The sequence below is a fragment of the Ambystoma mexicanum genome, chromosome 1q, assembly GCF_040938575.1.
Source record: "Ambystoma mexicanum isolate Mex_15411 chromosome 1q, UKY_AmexF1_1, whole genome shotgun sequence".
NCBI classification, from domain to species: domain Eukaryota; kingdom Metazoa; phylum Chordata; class Amphibia; order Caudata; family Ambystomatidae; genus Ambystoma; species Ambystoma mexicanum.
This window is the reverse complement of record NC_090922.1, coordinates 406,976,533-406,989,724: the sequence shown is the minus strand read 5'-3', so window position 1 is coordinate 406,989,724 and position 13,192 is coordinate 406,976,533.

Here is a 13,192-nt window from a genome sequence, read left to right as displayed (position 1 = left end):
CACTCTCCATGACATGGCACGTTAATGCCATAGCCTCCTCCGCTGGGCTTACCACCAAGGTAATCAATGCCTTGAAACCCTTCCTCTCCACTAAAAACTGCCTCTCAATAGCCAGAGCCACAGTAGGTACCAAACTGAACTACTGCAATGCCCTCTTCCTAGGCACATCCACCAAAAACCTAAAAAAAATGCAAGTCACTCAAAACAATGCACTGAGGGCAGCCCTGAGCATCTCCAAAGGAAGCACATTTCCCAAGCCAGAAAGAATGCCCGCTGGCTACTGATAAAAGAACATATCCTTTTCAAATCCATGACTATCACCCACAGATGCCTATCTTCTGATGCAGCCCCCTACCTCTCCAAAAGGATCACCCGCATTACTTCCTCCAGACCCACTAGGTCACACTTGACCAATCAGACATTTGTACCCACATACAAAAGAGCCAAAGCTGGAGGATCCAGCTTCCAACACCTAGCACCCAAAAACTGGAACGCACTCCCCACGGCACTAAGGAACAAAAAATCATATCATGTTTTCCGCAAACTACTCAAGACCACTCTTTTCAACTAACCCACCCTACTCCCCCCTCGCTCCTCACTACTTAATACTACAACTGTCTGTACTTACGAGCTTACCTCACATAATGTTGTACCTATTGTACCTGTAAGAAAAACTGTCTACAATGTACCTGTAACCTCTGCAACATGTATGCTATGTAGTAAGTAAGCCTACTTTCAGTGCCACAATGCCCCTGTGCAGATGTGCGCTATACAAATGCAAATAAATAAATAAATAAATAAAATCATATACTCAATGACACGTCAGTCGTGAGGTTCGATTTCCAAACAAGTCTGGTTTTATTCAAAGTATCTCAGTCGGCTGACTTGGTCTCAACGCCTCACGATGTGTGTTCCCAGACACCGTGAGATGCGAGAGAGAACGAAGAGCGCTCAGTCACATATATATATATACATCATACATCAACATTTGCTAATGCTATTCGTCCCGCTCTTATACATGCCATACAGGCAAGGGTTCGGTAATTGACAGTTATGACACATCTTCATTTAGTCTAAACATTAGTTATTCTAGCAAAGGCTGCAGAGACCTTTTCTGTTATGAGGAACATGGAGGACTGGCACAGGAAGGATATTTTGTTCTTAGCAGAGAGACATTCCATAAAATGTTATCTATTCACTGCGGCTCATGAGCTAAGGGTCAGACATTTCTGAGGCAGAAAATACCATTCTTCATGAAGGAGCACCTGTAGTTGCATTTAATATATGTCTAACTGACTTTTACAACAGCACTTGCAAGACAAACCGGCACCTGGGCTACTGATTAGGCACGGCTTCTGCACAGTTTCAGGGCCTCAGTGAAAGGGGAAACAATGTAATTTTGCACGAATCTACACTGCTGCCTACATTAGTAATTCAGAGTTCAAGCTGTGGCCTTGCACCGTGTGTGGATCTACAGCATAGAATATATTTACAAAGCATTACAAAAAAGAAAATGGCCAGCATTTACAAAATGGACTCCCTATGGTTACATTCAGGTTTCATACTTCGCGAAGTTTGTCACATGATGCAATTTGCTTCTGGCCAACAAACTATTCATACCATTCGGGCTATATGATAGTTTTTTTGGTATAACAAACCCTCCGTTTGGCCTTAAGCAAATAGCATCATCATCCAAACATTGCATCCTCATCGAACCAGGTTTCACTTTCTGAATTCCCCAGGTCGCTATCATCATCATCAGAAATATTGGTTGCCATAAATTTCTTAATTATTTCATTTTCATGTTTCGGACCATCATTTATTATACGAGGAGGAGTCTTCACAATCGTTGTACTAATTGTCTGTACACAATCATTTGAAATTATGGAGCAAATGGCTGGCAAGCATTGTATGCAACAACAGCAGAATATGAGGATACCGAATATCATAACCAAAATTGTAATTAGTTTCCATCCCCAGGATCGTAACATTTCCCAGAACCATGAACTTATGTTTACATTCCAGCCACCTGTGGGGACATGAATTTCAGAATTTAGGACATGTCATTTCTTAATTGCTTCCAATATTGTAGGGAAGGGGTCACTTACAAATACACAGCACGCTGATCCCACTAATTTGCATACACCTCCACGATCAGTCAAAATAATATGAAGAACCATTCGCTTCTGAAGTGCAACTAATCTGATTGCTTTTTGTTCCAGTGTCATATTGTAAAGTATGTCAGTAGTTCCATTTATTGTTTTCTCTAATACCCTGGTTAGTTTTCTTATATTCCATGAGTCTATTGCCTGTCCCCAAAAGGGTATTAATGATTTTGCTTTGTCCCCAGAAATGTGCCCAGCAGTATCATCTCTTTGTGGCCGAGATCTAGATATTTTTGCTATTTCGGAGGTTTTGGCAAGGAATACACCAGGTAAATGTATCCCTAAATAACAGGTACCTTCCGAGCTTCTAGGTAACCATGGATAATCTTGGTCTCCACACACAATATAGGCAGAACCTCCTATATATAATGGTTTTTCTTCTTGCTCAAGTACAGCAGTATTCATGCATCTAGTAAATGTTCCCACTGGGGGGAACCTTTTTTCCGTAAGCAAAATCGAACAGAATGTGGACTATGATTAATAGTATAGGAGGAAGGCATGGCATACTTGTTTCCAACTGGAGCCATTTTGAAAATAATTAGGGACTGGTAGGGCCTAGACAATCTCTATGGGACTGGTCGATGCACTGTTCCTTTTGCTCCTATTTGGGAACATGGAACAACCTAGCGGTGCTAATACCGATTTTTGAAATTCATTTATGTTTGTTCCGTCAAGGTTTCCAGGACACTATCATTCCATCTTCCAAAAAATAGAGTTCTTAATGATGCAAAACAGGCATTACTAAGTGGTAGAGGATGTATATAGCAACCCATTCCTCTTTCCCCATGCTGGGGTAAATGTGAACAATCCCAGCAATTGGATCTATTCAAGATAGCATGAGTCATATTTATATTCAGTAATAAAGTGTTATTATCATAACCTTTTCTGTGTTTCACATCTCATGACGGAAGAGTGTAGGAAAGCACCTGAGCTCGGGTTCTTATAGTGGGAGCATTGACAGTTAGCAATAGAGTGTTCATGGGATGCATAGTTTCCAAGTACCAAAACATTGGGATCAATGTAAATACAATACAGATAGGTATGGTAATCAGGAGCAGGTTAGTCTTTGTAGACCAAGGGGGTCATTACCAGCATGGTGGTAGGGGGTTAACAGCACCGGTAGGATGCCGGTTCCATTAACCCTCTACCACCGCATTTAACAGCCACCTTAGCAGGACCCGTTAAGGGACCAGGGAGCTAATAAGGGGCCCACAATTTGCGGGCCCATTATTAGCTCCTTCCCCATTCCCATTGAGCCCTATGGGGGCTCAAATGGGAATGGGGAATGGTTTTTGGAATGGGGAGTTACCGGGTCTGCAAGGGTCAGAATGTCCCAGTAAGTCCCCATTCCGACACCACAGACCCGGACACAGGTTTGGAGGCAGTCATAGTGATATTAGCACTATCGGTACCTCCAAACTTGTAATGACCCCCCAAGTCTTTCTTGAGGCAGACTTAATGTCAATGGGCCTCATTACGAACCTGGCGGTAAGGGGTTTACGCCAGCGTTAGCTGCGCCGACCCCTTACCGCCAATTACGAGGTCCCTTAGCGCCATGGCGCTTTTAACACCTGCTTTTAGCAGGTGTTAAAATCCATGGCGCTAAGGGACCATGGAGTTAATTACGCCACCGTAATTTACGGTGGCGTAATTAACGCCTTCCCCACTCCCATTATGCCCTATGGGGCAAAAATGGGAATGGGGAAGGGTAAATGGGGATTGGGGACTTACCGCCCCGCCAAGGTCGGAATGGGGCGGTAAGTCCGCCAACCACCATGGCGTAAACGTAGTTTACGCCATGGTGGTAAAGTCACGGCCCAGGCGGTAACTTACCGCCTGGGTCGTAATGAGGCCCAATGTCTATATGTCTATCAATGGCAGCATCAGTTCAGGTGGCAACAGGAGAGAGTACAGGCATGATCTATGAAGCTTATTTCAAGGAAACTTTCTCAGCATCCGTCAGAAAAGCTCTCCACGACAACACACACGTTGGCAGCAAAGTTCAAACAAGTTTCGTTCAACCTGCTTAAGCTTGCAGCAAGCTGATGTTTACTTCGACAGCTCCAAAAAGGCAGGAACAAGTATCAATATCAATTTTATAGTGTTGGTACCTTTTGCCCCCGCTTGTTCATGCTAGGTTGCAAAGGCCTTCACTTTTAATGGTAGCACCGGGAAACCGCGTGTCAGAGCTCTCATCCGTTACAGCTCATACACTCCCTTTCCCTAGGCCTCTGTTCCAAGCTCTGTCCATGAGCTGAAACAAAGAGGAAACAAAAGCTGCTGATTACTTCTGATTTCGTGAACGCAGATTGTACCTTACAGCTCGAGGTACAGTATGGTCTATGAATATTGCACTCTTGTTGTTTGCAGTGGATGCAGAAAAAGTGCCAATCAGTGATGCAATTTGTGATGATGAGGCAGCAGTCGAACAATGTTGAGGTAACACTGATGTTTCAATTTTCGTTGCACTCTCCCCAGGCCCATTCTCAGGCTCATAAAGGACTTTTGGCTGCAATTCGGCGATGCCTTTCTGATCAATCACGGCAGTCTTACTTTCGACGTCAGGATTATTGATCTCTTTCCCATGTGGCAAAGGAAACAGGATTCTTTTCGTGTGTGTTGTGTGGATCCAATGCTTTCGACCATTCACTCGGATTTCAGTCTGCATGGCCAGTAACACCATTAAGGTCCCTTCCAGCGCAGTGCAAGCGAAGATTTTCTTTCAAATTTATGACAAGGGTTCAGTCTCCGAGTTACAGACTATGTCCTGGGCCTGCATATCTGACAGGAAGAGCCTCCTGCACCTGCTGATGAATCAAATACAATTTTTAAGTCAACTGTTTACAATAGTCAATGAGCAATGGGTATTCAACATCCTTCAATCTCTTTCGACGTGGCACATTCCAGACATTCGCTGCTCTCCGCATGATTATTTCATATGGGAAGAGGCTAGTCTTTGTCTCCACAGACGTGAGCATGCACAGTAAAGCTAGTGGTAATGCATCAGGCCATTTCAGATTGCTTTTGGCGCATATCTTGGCCAATTTGTTTTTCAAGATACCGTTTTGACGTTCTACCAAACCGGCACTCATCGGGTGTCTAGTTGAATGGAAACACTTATCGATTCGGAGGCCTGCAAAAATATGTAATCTCACGGCTGCTTTAAAATGTGGACCATTGTCTGACCATATGACACAGGGTAGCCCGAATCTGGGAAAATATTCTTTTAACATGGATTTCACTGTTGACATGGCTGAACAATCTTTCAGGGGATAGGTCTCCACCCATTTGCTAAATGCACAGACCACTACCAGGACATATTTATAATTCTGGCATCTTTCCATTTCTATGAAGTCAAAATGGAGGATCTCAAAGGACATAGAGGGAGGACCAAAACTTCCTACTGGTGTCTCTGTTCCTTTCCCAATGTTATGTTGTAAAAATGTCATGCAATTTTGAACCAATCTCTCAGCAGTTTCTTAATGTTGGTATTGTACCATACAGAATCAAGGTGCTGGGACATCTTTTTCGCACATATATGTGTTGGACTATGGGCCAGGGTAACCATTGCCATAACATATGCATTTGGCAACATGCAGCAATTATTTTCTTTGTCCACCCAACAACCCTCTGGATCTAATTCTGCTGAAACCTTGGACCGTTGTTTTATTTCTTTGGAGTGGCTTCTGCTTGTATCTCCTTAACTGTCTTAATTCCATCTTCTATCATGCAGGACACTTTTTCTGCTCTTTCAACATACATTTTTGTGTCTAAATCAATGGCATTTTGTTTTGCGATTTGGTCTGCAAATGCGTTCCCCTTCCCTACATTAAACGTTATTTTCTCATGTGCATCACATTTCATTATTGCTAAACGCTTGGGAAGCGCAAGTGCTGACAAAAGTCTCACTATTAAAGTGCCATGTTGAATCTTAGTTACATGTGATGTCAGGAAGCCCCTTTCAGCCCATAATCAGCCAAAATTGTGGACCACCCCAAAAGCATACTGGCTTTCAGTGTATATGTTTAGGCTAAGGTTTGCAGAAATTTCACATGCTCTGGCTAGTGCTATTATTTCCACAGCTTGTGCTGAGTTATATGGGATTCGTTTGCTCTCTATAATAGTCTTCAGTGCAGTAATGGCATAAGCAGTATATAGTGACTTTTTCAAATGTCACATTTTTTAATGCCTTTTTCTCGACACAAATATGGCGGAAAAAAAATTTCAAATTTTTTTTATATTTTATCTTTTTCATTTGGGGGGGTTGCCCCCCAAACCCCTGTTTTTTTATTCACACTTTTATTTTACTAACTAAACTGAAAAAAAAATATAAAATAAAAAAAACACATTCGGAATTTATTTTTTCAGCAATTGTTTTCCACAAAATGGCATTCGAAATTATGCATTCGACAATTTAACTGGATACCGGCATAAGCAGCAGTTGATGTGCCATTCGGTAATTTAAAACAGAAGCCGTCATAAAACAGTTCTCCATCTGGCTCTTTCAGAGGAGTATCAGTTAAATCAATTCTTCCTTTTGTCTCTTGCTCAGTAATAATTAAGCAATCATGTGATAATTGTTTCTCACTCCCTTTTTCATCACTGGGAGGGGGCAATAACTCAGCTAGATTTAAAGCGCAACAGCTCTTAATTTGAATATGCGGTGCAAACAGAATAATTTCATACCTTGTTAGTCGGGCGGATGTGAAATGTTGCATTTGCGTTCTATTTAGAAGAATGTCTACTGAATGGGGTACCATCATGGTTAAAGAGTGACCTAAAACCATCCCCTCAGTTTGTTTTACTGACGCTGCAGCTGCAGCAACAGCTATCAAGCAACGTGGCAAAACACATGCAACAGGATCCACTGTGGAAGAGAAATAACCGCATGGTCTATTTCTGCCCCCGTGTTCCTAACTCAAGACAGCCAAAGCACATCCATCCTTTTCATGCACAAATAACATAAAACACTTCTCATAATTTGGCATGCCCAAAACTGGAGCTGAACATAACGCAGCTCTGAGCAGGTTAAAAGCTTCTTGACACTCCATGTTCCATGGCAACGGTAAGGTAACATCCTTCCTTGTCAATGCCACCAACAGTTTCACAATCATTGAAAAATTAGCAATCCACTGTCTACAATATGAAGCCATGCCAATTAAAGCCCTCACTTCCTTCTGCATGTTAGGAATAGGCTTAACAGAGATGCTTTCTCTGCATTCTGGTGTCAATCTTCTTCCCTCCTTCGATAGGACGTAGCCCAAATAGGCCACTTCCTGTCGACAATACTGGAATTTTTTCAATGAAGCCTTGTGACCGTGTGCTGCTAAATGTGTCAAAAAAGCAACAGTGCTTTCTTTACAAATGTCCTCTGAGTCTGCTGCTATAAGCAGGTCATCAATGTACTGTAATAATATACACCCCGGCGGCAATTCAAGCATGTACAGTCGTTCCTTCAATGCTCTACTGTAAATACTTGGACTTTCAGTGTAGCCTTGTGGAATACATGTGAATGTTAATGAGCGTCCTCCTGATGTAAAAGCAAACAAATATCTGCTGTCTGGATGTACGGGAATACTGAAAAGCACGTTCTTCAAGTCAATCACACTAAAGTGTGATGCAGAAGCTGGAATCATAGTCAAAATTGTGGTTATATTGGGGACTAATGGGAATTTGGGATCAACTACTTTGTTAACCGTACATAAATCAATTATAAAACGGTAAGGGATATCATTACCTCCTATCTTATAAACTGGAAGAATCAAGCTATTGCAAACACTACCAGAAATCTCTTCAACTGCATTTCTAGCAATTAAATCTGACACAATATATTTCAACGCTCTTTCACCCTCACTCGAAATTTTGTATTGCGCAATATGCGGTAATGTAATTCCTTCCTTCAAAACAATTTTTACTGGTTCTACTTTGAAACATCCAACATCATTATCGTTCACTGCCCATATACAAGCCAGCACTTCACACAATTCAGTCGGCAATGGCATGGATACAGGAGTTTTTTGTGGTGAAATCGTCAAGTACACTCCATCAGGAGAACAGTAAATCACTGCATTCAATTTCTTCAATAGATTCAATCCCAACAAATTTCTGCCACAATTTGACGTCAAAAGAAATGGGCAAGATTTAGTAAATGGACCTAATGTGATTGGCACTGGTTGTGAAACTGGACTAATTACTGGCGTACCTGAGAACCCTACTGAGAAATGTTTTTGTCCTGACAGTGGTATATTTGGAACCCGCTGATGGTCGATCGAACATTTTTGTGCACCTGTGTCCACTAAAAAATGTGTTTCCTATTCCCACCCTTCATTTCTATGTAAGGCCCTTTCTGGTCAACGGGAATAGGCACTGGTTCCAACCCCTGTTTCAGGCTGTCCTAGTGGAACAGCACATCATCAGATGTAAAGACTCCAGAGTAATATGCATTGGAGGGATTATCAAAAACATTTCCACCATTCATGGTGTTCCATTGTTGATTTTGATGAACCTGATTATCCTGAAATTGTGGCTTCATCTGATTTCTATTCTGACCTGCTATTCCCGGACGACCTCTAAATGGTCTTCTCAAAATAGTCCCATTTCTATTCTGTAAATGTGGGCACTGTGCTCACCAATGGCCTTCTTGTCTATAATAGGCACATTGATTTATACCTAATGGACCCCCTTGCAAGTTAGATGATAATGCAAATTGGACTCCCACCACCTCTATTATTTTTTGCTACCTGTTGCAGTAACACTGGTTTTCAAATCTCCTTTCTCCCTTATTTCCTTATCCTTTTATGAATTTACTCGATTCTCATAATATTGGGCCATATGTAATACTTTGCTTTGTGATTTTGCTTGCCATGAGCTTTCAGATGTCATTATTAATGTCTGGATTTTCGGTAACAATCCTCGCACAAACTTATCAACAAATAATCTCTTCCCAGGTTCGGTACTTAGATCTTGTCCACTAAAATCTGCAAATATGTCTTTATCCCAAACTATTCTTTTCTCAGGCACTAAAGTTTTCATTTGCTCTACTATCCACAAAGGCAGAGTTAAAATTATGTGTGGAGGCTTCTCCCCAGCCTTTCTCTCACTATCAACTCTAATAAAAGTTTCCCATGTAGCACTTAACATCGGCATCAAATGTATACTTCTAATATGCTTCCATATGCCCGTAGGAAGAATCACAGTGAACAATAAATCAATGTCATTCAGTGTAAAAACAGATGAATTTAAAACTGATTCAATTTCCTTATAGAATCCCGCCGGGTTTTTCCTAATGTCAGGGACCGTCTGCTTTATAGTGTTCACTTGTTGCCTAGAAAAGGGAACATGTACAAACTGTGCAATAAAATGGGCTTCTATCGTTCGCGCTCGAGTCGCTCCATCAGCAGCAACCTGTACTTTCGGGACAAACGTGGGAGGCACCTCCCTCATGGGTAATTGTAAAGTAGGGGATTCTACATCTGTTCGTCTATTAAGCAACAAAGCCAAATCAAGTGAAAAATCAGCCGTTCCTTTGTCAGGTGAAAATGCTCTTTTATAAATCAGCAGGACAACATACCTTTTTTCTTCATACATTCATCCTGCAAGTACTCAACCATAACCTGTAACACCTTTCTCTGCATTTCTGGTATATACTGACTAAACATATCATGCACTTCAATCAGGGAAATTGCGGCATCCGTAATCCATCTAAGCATGTCTCGCGTACAAATTCGCATCTCTTCACTAAAATGCTTCAATGGCAAAGAAACAGTTTCTGGACATATGACAAATGCGGTTCACCTTTAATCATGATCTCTTTATGCAACCGATCAAGTTCTCGCTTAAACACAAATATTCCCCTTACATATTCTTGTATTTTTGCCGCATTATCTCGCAAATTGGAAAGGACAACCAAATCACGCAACTATTGCAGTACCACTGTATTAGTCACATCACTCCATATTTTAACAAGGTAATCTCCCATACATTCTAACAATACCTACTGTTTGCCAAGGCCTCTATTATCGGATGTGGAACTTTGCACAGCCACTTCATCTCCATCATCAGTATACGTCTCAGCCCACTGTTACAATTCATCTTTATGTCCCTTGCTAATCGTATTACGAGTCAGTCCAACACTTCCTCTTTCAGGCCCCCATTGATGCAGAACTGCCACCTAAAGCGTATAACTCATGTTCTGAAGCAGGTGGAGGAAATTATGTCACGGGCGCAGGTTTGACGGCTACTACAGGTGCGGATGGAATTGTGGGAATAGCAACAGGAGGAGGTACATAAGGAGGCGGTGCAACTAGGTCAGTGCTTGAATGTTAATTTCTTCGCTCATTTAGTATCTTATTTATCAGTTCATCTGATGTATGTTGATCTTGTGAAGGATATATTTTCTGTATGTCTAATTGGAAGGCCCTATCCATACTCCTGGCTTCTTTCTGCTTTTGCTGATCATGCGCTAGTGCTTTCTCTGTATTTGATTTATGTCTATGTGCGTGTTTTTCTCTACTTTTCAAGCGTAGATTTGCTTATTTCCTCCAGTCTCTTACAACGTTGAATGCTGCAGGTATGGCCTTTTTTCGTAACAAAACTGATTCTAAAAGTTCTATACGTCTTAGTTCAAAACTCCCATTATTCGGCCACTGAAGGTCTGATACACGTCTGGTCTGCCTATGCCAAACCGCATTGAACACTAATGCCCCTATTCCGTACTTAATGTACATATCATGTGCCAGCGACCCCTCGGTTGGCGCAGCCTGGCCAGTTTCCAAAGATTGGCTACCGCAGTGAAAAAATCTCACTAAACAGGAAGACAATTTCCCAGGCATGGTTAACGCTTACCCTTTTCCTACCCTGGGCGTTTGTACTTGCAAGTGCAACACTCAACCAATATCAGGACATTTAAGAATCTGGGCACATCTCACCTGATCAATCAATTCGCCCATATACAAACGCAACCAAGAATCGTCACGATCACGTGTCTGGCACAATTTGCCTCGCTTCCAGGATCCTCGCCTCGATGCTCTCTGGCCGCTGCTCGTCAATTAGGGATTGGCTGTGTACAGATCTGCGGAGGAGTCTCTAATCACTTCTGCAGGGGCGCGCTGAACACCTTCCGATCCCGGTCCGACAGCTTCATCCTCGACTTCTCCTTGCCTTCAACATATGTGATGGAGCATCACAGGGAGGGTCCCTGTTTGAGCGCCATATTTGCTTGACCATACATGGAAATAAGGCACAATCACCATATATCCAATGACACATCAGTCGTGAGGTTCGATTTCCAAACAAGGCTGGTTTTATTCAAAGTATCTCAGTCGGCCGACTGGGTCTCAACGCCTCACGACGTGTGTTCCCAGACACCGCGAGATGCGAGAGTGAGTGAACAGCGCTCAAGCAGTTATATATATAAATCACACATCAACATTTGCTAATGCTATTTGTCCCGCCCGTATACATGTCATACAGGCTAGGGTTCGGTAGTTGACAGTTATGACACGTCTTCATTTAGTCTAAACATTACTTATTCTAGCAAAGGCTGCATAGACACTTTTCTGTTATGAGGAACATGGAGCACTGGCACAGGAAGGATATCTTGTTCTTAGCAGAGAGACATTCCATACAAAGTTATCTATTCGCTGTGGCTCAGAAGCTAAGGGTCAGACAATTCTGAGTCAGAAAATACCATCATTCATGAAGAACCACTGCTAGCTGCATATAATTCATGTTAAACTGCCTTTAACAACAGCGCTTGCAAGGCAAACCGGCACCTGGGCTACTGATTAGGCACAGATTCTGCACAGCTTCATGGCCTCAATGAAAGGGGAAACAATATATTTCTGCACGACTCTACATTCCTGCCTACATTAGTATTTCAGAGTTCAAGCTGTGCCATGCACCATGTGTGGATCTACAGCATAGAATATATTTGCAAAGTGTTACAAAAAAGAAAATGGCTGGCATTTACAAAATGGACTCCCTATTGTCACATTCAGGTTTCTTAGTTTGCGAAGTTTGTCACTTGATGCTTCTGGCCAACATACTATTCATACCATTTGGGCTATGTGATTACTTTTTCAGTACAATAATGTGGTCAAGTTTATTAAAATTTGTATAGGTTTGAATGGGAAAAAAAATTCTGTGCATGGTTTAGCAAATCTGTCCTGTGTTTTATTTTTTCTAAAGTATCAAAACGGAGTTGGAAAAAACTCAGACAATATAGATAAGAAGCCCCAGCCAAGGTTGACTAAGAGCAGCTGGAGACAGGTGCAGGCAGACAAGTTGGCAACATTTAATGTCAGAATGTGTGGTTTCCAAAGGTGTGACTCACAAACGAAGCTGGCATAAAACCAGAGAAGAGATGGGCCAGACGGGTTAACCAATAAAACTGAAGGATCTAATCTATGTACTAAGAAGACTGAAAGTAAATTTGTAATTTTCAGGACATGCTATGTCCATTTTTAATGATTGCAGCATATGTCTGATGATTCAGAAAATGTGAAAAAAGCAAGTCATGTGTTTCAGGAAGTGTGTATGTCCATTAGAAAACAAGTGATGTTTGACCTTTAAGTAAATTGTCCAATGAATGCCTATTAAGATATAAGGTTCATATTAGCAAAACATTATTGCATAATCTGTTGCCATTGTATACAACCCTGATGTATGCAGTACAATGTCAAGACATTTCCTTTTTTAGCTGTAAGAAGCAGTGATTAAACAAATGCACTCCCAGCCGGCTGCCGATGTGTCTCTTCCTTGCACAAAAGTGTATTTATTTCCAGGGATGGCGGACAGCAGAGAATTATGGCTGAAAGTTAATTTATTTAAATTAATATAGCACTCCAGTTGATCTCAGCACCAGTTCCTTGTAAAGGTTGGTGCAAATCCATCTAGTGTTTCTGTAGATGAGAGCAAAAAATCTTTATGAGAATTTCAATGGAAGTGCAACTTTTGGGACGCCACGATAACATTGAGACTCCTGGAACGAACTTCACAAAATGTTCATTGTGGCATAAAGACTGCTT